At 34.2% G+C, this 10,739-nt stretch overlaps 1 pseudogene; it reads right to left on the reverse strand.

Moving 5' to 3' along the window:
• Positions 1-6,460: 6,460 nt before the first annotated feature.
• Positions 6,461-10,519, reverse strand: LOC116106942 (annotated as a pseudogene).
• Between the last annotated feature and the right edge of the window lie 220 nt (positions 10,520-10,739).

A 10,739-nucleotide genomic window follows, 5' to 3' on the forward strand; every position in this document is an offset into this window, starting at 1 on the left:
CATGAAATTGGGAATCGAAACCGGAAACGATGGCTCCGGTTCGGGTACCCTATAAAATTCAATTGCCCCCAAAAAGTTTTTAAAATAGCAAAAAAACCCTTAAAAACTTACAATACAACCCCCCACTTGTTAACAAAAATAAAATTACAAATTACAAACTCTATTACTTTGTAAAGGTAGATTCTCAAAAGTCAAACCAACTTACTTTAAATGTTTTGAAATATAAATATAAATATATTGATCACGTTACTTTTTCTACAAAAGTTTTCATTAACCCCCTCACTCTTTAATTTTATTTCATATTAGTCTCGGTTCCGGTTTTTGATTGTACAAACCAAAACCAAAACCGCACAATGACAGTTCCAGAAATTTGGAACTGGAACCTACCCGTTGACGGCTGATTCCGGATAGGAACCGGAACCAAACTCCTTGTACCCGTCGGCTCCGGTTCAAATCGGTTCTTTTGAACACCCTACGTAGCAGACTAGCATTTGTAAAGGCATATTTGGTAGCAAACTAGCATTTATCAAGTTTACTAGCTACTTCTTGTTATTATGATTAACTTGGGATTACATTTATCAAGTTTGAAATTTTAATAGTAAATTTCAACGTAATTGCAATATAATATGATAAATGATATTTTCTTAATATCATTATTAATTAATAGAGGACTTCAATAAGCATATATAAAACGACTCGCACTTATATGAAAAAAATATAAATCTTTACATTAGGATGCCCAATGCGATATATGTATATATATTTCATGACAAATATCAAGTGCGATCTTATAAATTTGGTTAATCTGAAAACAAATAATTAATAAATCATTTTCACTGTTTTCACCAGGTAGAGATGAAGCTTTCTCTCGCTTTAGAAAAGTCCTTTCCCTTGACAGAGTTACAAGAACAAATGAAGTATCTGCCGGTTTAAGAAGCATTTAATTTGTTGCCGTGAGAATCCATCAAGACCTCAAATTCATCGTCTCCACTTCCACCGATTAGACAGTCGTGCATGGAGCCATTGCAGCTCGAAGAAGTAGCTCTACTGAGATTGATAATATCAACATTACTAACAGTTGGGTTGCAAGAGATGATAGACTCCTCTGCAAATTGATTCCCATTGTTTCTTTGGAAGCTTAGCTGAAATTTTCAATAGCTTATATGGTATATAATTAGATGGTTTTAATAGCTTAATTAATTATAATTATATGGGCTCATCCAACGGACAGATGCCTATTTATTTTATGTTAAACAAAAAATATAAAATTTTTTTTTTCTGAATAGTCCAAGTTAAAATTTTGGACTGCAAAAATATTTCCCCAAAGTTTAATAATTGGTCTTCATAAATATGATCAACCACCAAGCCAGACAGGAGTCACAGGACCACACCATGTTCAATTTTAAAAGGTAATATAAATTCAAATATACTTTCCACAGACTTATCCTATATTTAATACATTGATTTTTTATAATATGAATTTTTTTATACAAATTATAACATGCAGTTCATAAATCATTAGTCCTATATTTGTTTTTCTCCCCCTCTTCTCTATATATAGCCTAACAAGACTTCACATACCACTCGGCTAGAAAATTTCACTGAAGTAGAGAGATCGAGATCAGCAAGTAGATTGATTAACATGGCGAAATATTTGATGGGATGCCTCTGTTCAGTGATCCTAGTTATGATACTCTCCAACGCAAATCAATCTAGAGCAATTCCACCAGCACTACTTTCCAGGATTGTAATGGCTCCGTTCAAGATTGCCTGATTGCAGACGACGAAAACGTTGAGTTCTTGTTTGACTCGGAAATCGTAACGCCAAGTATCAACATAGGAGCATCTTCTCAAGCTTGTCGTCCAGTAGTTGATTGCGGGAGAGGTAAAAGCTACACACCATGCGTTCCTGATCCTCACAAGTCTAAAATACTTGAACGTTGTTATCATAAATTGTACGTCACCAGGAATCGTGGATGCGCCTCTGGTTGATTAAGTTTAGTGAAGTTTTAATGTATTATGTATGCACTCATCTCTTTCTCTTAATATTAAGAGAAAGAGAATGATGCTACCAACTTTCTAATTAATTTCATTAATGAATAAAGATAAAAGGTTGCATTGCATCTTTGAAAAAACTCAAGACTTGAAACTCTTTACAAATGTATACGGATATTCGAAGGAGATCATTTGCCCTTACTTTGAGGGAGTTTAATGCACCGCAGATGCATTCACTCGTGTCTCCGAACCTCGGCCCCAGTTCATTTACTGCAACCACACCAACCTCACAGGATAATTTATTTTGAACAGTTCTTATTCTGATAACTTTTGACAATCCAAAATGGGTTTGTTGATATTTTGATTTACAAATCAATAAAATAATTGAATAAACACTCTTTCTTAAACTTAAATCTTCATGCAAGCACAGTTCCTCTATTCCAACCACTTACAATGGTGTATTGTCTCATCTTCAAAATTGATCCATCGAAATTCAATATTTTTCAATAACTTAAAGACCTACTAATCAATATCAATATCATACTCTTGTTTAATTATAAATAGATTACCGACTTTGCTCGATTATTTAATTTCAATTCAACTTCAATAGTTTTCACGGGACAGATAGAATCACATGTTTTTGGATTATTATTTGTCATCATTTACCAACCTGCTTGTTGAAATTATAGTTTTAAGATGCCATATCTTAATTAAGCATATCAGGTTGGATTACAACATTATGGAGCTCTTTATATAGTAATATGTATATAAAGTTTGTACACAAATTCCTGTATATCAAATTATGTGATGTAAAATAAATAGATGAATAAATATTAAAAAAAAAAATTACGTTAATAATAACATAATAAATGAGTTTGAATAACATGATAAATTGATAATACAAGAATAATGACATGTTAAGAAACAATCTACTGGATTCAACAAACCCAACCATATATAACTTTCTTGTACGGTTCCAAGTAAACCACATATAGTTACTTTGTAGATACTTAAGAGTGTGTTTGATTGGGGATAAGGGAGGATTTATGAGATAATATCATCATATATTACTTGACTGTCACGTTTGATTGTCAAGTAATAGAAGATTTCGGTAATTTTACCAATAGTAAATATAGTTGATAATATAAGAGGTAATCTGATTACATCTATTTTTTTAAGTATTTTAATCTTATTTTTGTTACAATTTTACCCTTATTAATAAAATTTTTGGACAAAAATAATCTTATCTTGAAATTAATTTCCAAATATATTCATAAACCATTTTATCTTTATATACAAAATTTTTAGGACATAAATACCCCTAGACTTTAAAAAAATTACCCAATGACAGTGACCGGATCTAGCCACCACGCCAGCCACTAGCAGCTGTCAACTAATGACGAAATGGTGCACAACCGACTAGATTTGGCCGATAGTGCGGATCTAGCCTTTTCAGACACATGGCCAGCCAGATCTACTGGTCATGCGCCATTTTGGCGACTTTTGGTGACGACCAACAGTGGAGCCTAGCTGTCAGTAGTGGCTCGAGGTGGGTGAGGGTCATTTTGTTACAAATTAAAGTTTTATATGGCTAGGGTGTTTTAACACAATTTCAAATATAGGGGGTTAAAAGAAATGATTCAAAAAATAATAAAATAATAAAATAATAATATTTAAAAATAAAGGTAATTTAATAATATTTATAATATACCCACCAATTTATCTTTCCAACCAAACATATTAATATAACATACCTACCAATTTATTTCAATCTAACCAAATACATTTCCCTAGACATTTCTAGTAATCTTTAAGGTAATCTATATTTTCATTAATATAACATTCCTAATAATACAATATTTTTTTAACCAAACACATCCGTAATGTTTATAATAATCACAAAAAAAAAAAGTAAAAAACCCACCGAGCAACGGAGAGAAACAAATATGGCAGGCACTTGATGATGCAGGACTATTTACAGAGACGATTACGGTTCTCCTTGTATACGCAGCCACAATGTTCTTGAATCTTTGAAGGGGGGTTTGGGTTGGGAAGGCAGCTGATGTATGGCTTTCTTCGACCACAGTCAACAACCTGACGTTTACGATCTCCTGAGCTCTTTATCAAAGTTTTGAATGTAATAGCTAAGCTGCTACTGATGGGGGAATCCATTAAGAATTCCATGTCTTGGTCGTGCTGCATCCAGGCTCGGCTCAAGGGATAGGCAGGTGAGGCACCTGCCTAGGGCCCCCCAAAAATAGGGCCCAAAGTTTTTATAATTTTTTTTAATGTATTACAAAAATGAAAATGGTGTATATTTTTTATTAGGCCAAGAGGCAAAAAAAAACCTAAAAAGATCCAAATTTATTATAAATTTTTTACATATATTCCCACTCAAAGTTTAACGAAATAGTAAGTTTGTACCTCTAGTTTCATATATTTTAATTTACACTCCTAAATTAACACATTGAATTTCTTTTAACAATAAAAAGCTAAAATAATTATTTACATGTCTCAAATTACTTAACCCGAATTCCATCCCAAAATTCGACATTCACGTAAATCATTTCCACCCCTCTTCCGCCACCAGTCGTTTGGAGCTTATTCCAATCAATTTGCTCACCAAAATTGACTGGAATCATTACTTTATCATTTTCCAAGTGTTTTTCTAGCCTTGATAGCCCTCGATTTGGCCCATTTTTCACGAATATCATAACCCAACTCCACCGTGCACGACAACCATTTCTGGCCTTTTCAGCATGTACCCGATGTTGTTGGCCTTCCTCGACACCATCTTCCTCCCATCAACCCTCTCACCAAAATCTCTATCATATCTCATCTATTTACTCTGTCAATCGCCAGCCATCAATACCTTTTGGGTTGCGACTTCTCAAGCCTTTTCTGGCTAATCTGGGCATTGGAAATTACCTATTTCACCACTCATCGCTTCTCTAACATCTGCTCTCCAAAACCCCCCACCAACTTGACTCAGTTAGTTTGTCGATCGCCGTCCACCTCTCCTAGTGATTTTGCATCTCAAAAGGCAAGAAAATAATTTTTGAAATAATTTTTTTTAATATATGCTTATATTATTAGAAGCCCCCAAAGTAACTCTTATCTAAGGTCACAAATATTCTTGAAATGGTCTTGGCTGCATCATGGAGGCGCCGTCATTGAAATGCAGTTGAGAGGTGGTGTTGGAGTAGTCATTGTTGGTGAGCTCCACTACTGATGCTGAACAACTAGACATTGTCATCACCAACAATGTTGCTAGTGAGATCCAAGTCGCACCCATTTGATTCTATCTTCTTCTCGTTTCTTCTGACAGGCAAGAGGGAGATAAATAACCATAAAGACTTGAGAATACAAATATCTGGGTTGGTATGGCTCAATTAATGCATTAGAACATGCAAGTTTCATATTTTGATTATTTTCGTCAACAAAAAATTTCTATCTAGCAGTATTTTTGGAAGAATGACCTAGCAATCATTTGATTAAAAAAATTAAAAAAACTAATGTTCTTAGAAGTAAATTTTCTGTCTCAAATCAATCACCCCAGTTTGCACACAGTACAGGGATTAAATGTCACAATAATGATCTACCTAACTCTGTCAACTAGAATGATACGAATTGGACAAACGCTTGTCGTAAAACCAACAATTAAAAATGATCGATCTCTGAAAAAAGTTCCCATTGTTATCCACAGGCTCTTTAGCCATCCAACCTTAGAGATGTTCCCGTTAACAAAAGACTGAATTATTTCAAACAATAATATATTAAGGGAGTATTTATACATGTAGAATTAGAGGGATAGCTATAACTAGGAGACAGAGACAGAGATAGATACAGGAAAGAGAGGGGGATAAATATAGGGTGAGGATATTTAAAGGGAATGAAGCTATAACTTGAGTTTGGAAACCCGGTCAAGAAAACTTCCAGAAGGTAAAGGCTTGGCGAAGATATCAATTGGCTGATCATGAGTGTTTGACAGAAGAAAGTTGTAAATCTCTCTTTTGCAGATGATGACAATTAACCTCACTATGTTTTGTTGGCTCACGAAAAACATCATTATGAGCAATTATTCCGGTGGTTTTGTTTGGTGGTTCCCTGTTCCGGTGTTTCTTTGCTGCTTTCTTATCTTTTGGTGGTAATTACTTGTTTAATCGCCATTGTTGAAGACTTGAAGGTACACTTTGGAGTGATTTCTTTTGTTTTATTTCTAACCATTCAGCCTAAACACAAACCCATAAAACCCAATCCAAATTGCTTTATCAGAATCAGAACCTGAATGGACATGTGCAATTGATGTAAAACTGTTTGATGACTATCGTGTTAAGTTAAGGTTGAATCAATTTCTCATGGCCTTGAATGATGATTTTGAACAAGCTCGAGCCTCTTGTTTCATTAAAAAACTAAGTCAACAAATTATAAAAGTACGTAAATGGAGCCAAAATAGAGATGAAAATTTGGACCCATATCAGGTTCTGCTAGTTTAAACAACATAACCAGTTAAGGTAGCATGATAAACAAAATATGATTTGACTCATTCTGTCAAAATTTCCAATACACTAAAATTAATGTTCAATAAATATAAATTTCAGTATGATACTTCAGCCGCACATGATAGTCTGACCTATCTCTAAATAACAGGGGCCATCAAAAATCCGACATAAAAAAGCAGCCTAGCGAGTCATTAAACCTTGCACTCCTTGTGACGCTTCTTCAGTTACCTTGTTCGTTTGAATAGTGCTGATTACGTTTGCAATATTACCCTGGAAATGAGAACAAAGAAGGAAACAACTTAATTTTTGAAAATAAAAATAAAAACACCAATTAACGAATAAAACAAAAAATTAGAACATTCTAAGATTTTCCTATCAATTCTATTGATACTGACTCAGGAAAAGAAAACCAACTTGGTAAATAAGTCCGTGAAATACAACATTAGTTTCAACTGACAGCCTTGAAGTAATATAAAAGTAAAGGACAGTCAAATTTCTATTTCAAACATTTAACATTCAAGTCCAAAATATGAGGCAACTATTTATAATTATCATTTTTTCTTCTCACACAAAGAAACATAGAGGGTACGCTAACTGAATGAAAAAAGGTTAAAACTATAGCATTACTGGTGGGGAATTCTTACCCTCCAAGTTGCAAGCTTGTTCTAAGAGTTTGCCACTGGTGCGTGAAAAGACACGCTCAGTACAGCGGCTGCAGATCAAATGAAAGTTACAACCAAAACAAAGGATATTAGCTGTAGTAATTGCTGGATATTACTGAATAATGTTGCAAATTAAAAGAATCAATGGTATGTATGCATTTATATTTGTGTAGAGTGAGAGAGGGGATACAGAACAGGACATTTACCTCACAATCACAACTTGATTCAGGTCCATTTTGCAGTCCATCAATTTGGCAGTTATTGCCTAACCACCCACATTTCCACCTCATCTTCACTGATCTGCAACAAACATGCCCAAATATAAGCAACAAAGAACTACAGCAAATCCATAGAAACAAAGGCAAGCAAGATTACCCTTAGGGTATCCCTATAAGGGCATAAGGAATTTGGCCAGATCCACTAGAACCAAGATCCACTAATGACATCAACCTCATCTTTGTATACAGTCTTCATGAACAAGACCTACACCGAGAAGAAGCATACTTATTTTTACTTTAATTTGAAGACTTGTAGCTCATTAATATCCAATTACTAGAAAATGACAGAACAACAAAGAAATTTTACCATAGCTTTTCAGTAAAGTAGAATTTGCAGTCTGAAATTCCAAATAGGCATCCAGCTCTGTGTCAGAAAGATCTTCAGAAGCTGATATACCAATGCATATTTAGCATCCTTCTCTAATTGCCCTATTGCAGGCATGTCTAATAAATCACACTGCAATGCAACAGAACAGATTAGTTACATAGCAAAAACCTTTTTTAGGTAAGGCAAACAATAACTGAAGACACTGCATATATTCATGCAATTACAGAAGAGATGCGCTCAAAAGAACAAATTCAGGATCAGTTGGATGCAAATGCATTCAATTTGCTAACTACATTTAGTGCTGATCACAAAAAGTTTAATTTACTGCAGTTTATGTTTGAAGAAACTATCAGGCCATTCCTTAGAAATTCAGTGAGCCCTTCATATTACCTAAACATGTCGTGCCTTTACAAATTCTATAATTGTGCGCACAGCTTCCCCTTGGCTTCACCCATGGTAAAGCATCTTCACCAGAGAAAGTTGCCAAATACTTCGTCAGAAACTTGAAAGAATCCTTGGATGGACTGGAATAACTAGAAGCCATAGCACAACAAAAGCACATAACCAATCAACGATATACATAATGACATTTAAACAAAAAAAAAAAAAAAAAAAAAAAAAAAAAAAAAAAAAAAAAAAAAAAAAAAAAAACCAACTTTGCAAGTTGTTAATGCTTTGTAAATACCTTTTATTTTCTTTGAGCACATTAGCGATGCCAAGAAAGAGTTCTCTTTTGTCCTTGATCTCAATATTCCATTCTTTTAAGAAGCTATCTATCTTTTTGAAGGAAGGTAGTATATGTTCGGTGACCTTTCCATTCAATGCCAACTTCAGGGCTTTCATGTACACAAAAAACCGGCTGTATGGATTCTCCAGCAGATTGTAAAGATTGAACAAGCTGGCAAAAAGAAATGGCCAAACATAAGACAATAATTTCGACAGTTGATAAGCAAAATTACACTAATCACATGACATTACATCTTTAAGCGCAATGCTGGCTTGTCATTTGGTTGTTGAATAATTTTCCCGGATATAAGTTTCGCCATCTCATGTACTTCATCCAGACTTTCAGGCTTTGTGACAAGATTACAGATAACAGTGAAGATACACTCAACATCTGCCAGAAAACAGCAGCACAATGTATTTACACAAACAAAAACTACGATGAATATTATAAAGAACAAGGATGTCAAATATATATAAAACCAAAAAAAAAAAAAAAAGATTTAACTGGATAAGGCATCAATGCTCTATTCCGAGTTGGTCATAAGTACATGCAACAATCCAACACAAATATATATGTTTTTTTTTTGGAGAACCTAGAATAAATCTATTATAATCATATTGTGTGGGAAACTATTTTGTAAATTCATACAAAAACAGCAAAGGGGAAACAGCAGCAGAAACAAACAAAAGTTATCCAACTTAATTTTATTACATAAAGTTTGTTAGGCAAACGAAAGGATTCCAGATACAGAACTATACGAGTCACCCAAAGATCACCACCTGAATAGTATTTCCAACATCAAAAGCCACACCTTGCCATTACAAATTTGTATTCTGTAGTGGAAAGAATTTAATCCACAAAAACCAAGCGATTAAGTTTAAACCATACAAATATCACGAATCCTGATCACAGTGAGCTACTTATTCATCAAATTAACAAGAAATAGACATTTCACAGAATTAATAAGAAAGATAAAAGCAGTACTAAGTGAATAAGCAGAATTCAAGAAGGTTGGCACTTCACTCTGCAAAGAGCATAAAAACATGGCCCATATAAAGCATATCAAACCATAAATTTACATGTATTCGCATAGCCAAATAAACAGATTGATCCATATTTTAAAATAACTCAAGTTATCACTTAAGCTTTGTAAGTAATTAATTCAATGTGCACAAGCAAAAGAATTCCTTACCTTTGTCAGAGACCTTTGCGAACATCAAGTCAGCCGAAGTGAGCATTAGAGATGCCAAATCCAACCATCTCCCCATCACCATACTCTCTTGAGCTTCCAAACAGAGCCTACTAACTTGTTCTTCCGCAGCCTGAGAATGAGCCACCAAAACACATTCACTCATGATAATTAACATGCTATGAAAAATAAGTACTATCACCACTCATTCATTTCAAAAAAAAAAAATCAAAGCTTGAATTTTTTTTTTTTTTTTTTTTTTTTTTTTGGTTACCAGGTATGTCCAGACCAGCTTACGCGCATCTCAAATAGTCCCCAACCCAGAATCAGGACAAGCCCTGCGGGCCGTGGCCAGTACTATTAGCAACTGTTCTTGTGATTCGAACTTGAGACCACAGGGGAGCAAACCCCTTGCCCCAAGCCTTTACCACCGCGCAACCATTGTTGTTCAAAGCCTTAATTTTCAGAACAATTTTCTATATTTATTCCTAAATCTTCTCATGCACTTAAATTTAGCAAATAAAATAATTGCAAAACAAAAAATCCTAAAAAAGGATCTTTTATCAATTTATATCAATAAAAAAAAAAAAAGGATCTTTTATCAAACAAATCAATTAAAAAAAACAAAATGACTCATACCCATTACGAATATGCATAAGAACTTCGAAATCAAGTTCCCAGATGTTTAATAAAGTGAAAAGCACAAACAGATACTCGGACCGGCGTCAGCCCAGGCGAGTTCGGAGGTGAAGGGACAACAGCGAGGGCGGGTCTTTCGGAGGTTGGTACAACGGTTGTCATTGTATGATGTTGAAGAAGCTCTCTGCAACGGCGATTTTCAAAACGACGGCGTTTCTTGTTCTGGCGCCGAGCAGAGAGAGTGTGTTAAAACCCTAAGTAGGTATCTTTTGTGTAACAGGCGCAGATTGTTTCTCTTATAATATAGACCATTATTACGTTCTAAATTCTCCTATTTATAATGGTAGTATAATATCCCCATAATAATTAAGTTGAGATTAATTAGAATACGAAAATAAGTAATGTTAGATTAAAATGTT

The sequence above is a fragment of the Pistacia vera genome, unplaced genomic scaffold (genome assembly GCF_008641045.1).
Source record: "Pistacia vera cultivar Batoury unplaced genomic scaffold, PisVer_v2 Contig525, whole genome shotgun sequence".
In the NCBI taxonomy this organism is placed as follows: Eukaryota; Viridiplantae; Streptophyta; class Magnoliopsida; order Sapindales; family Anacardiaceae; genus Pistacia; species Pistacia vera.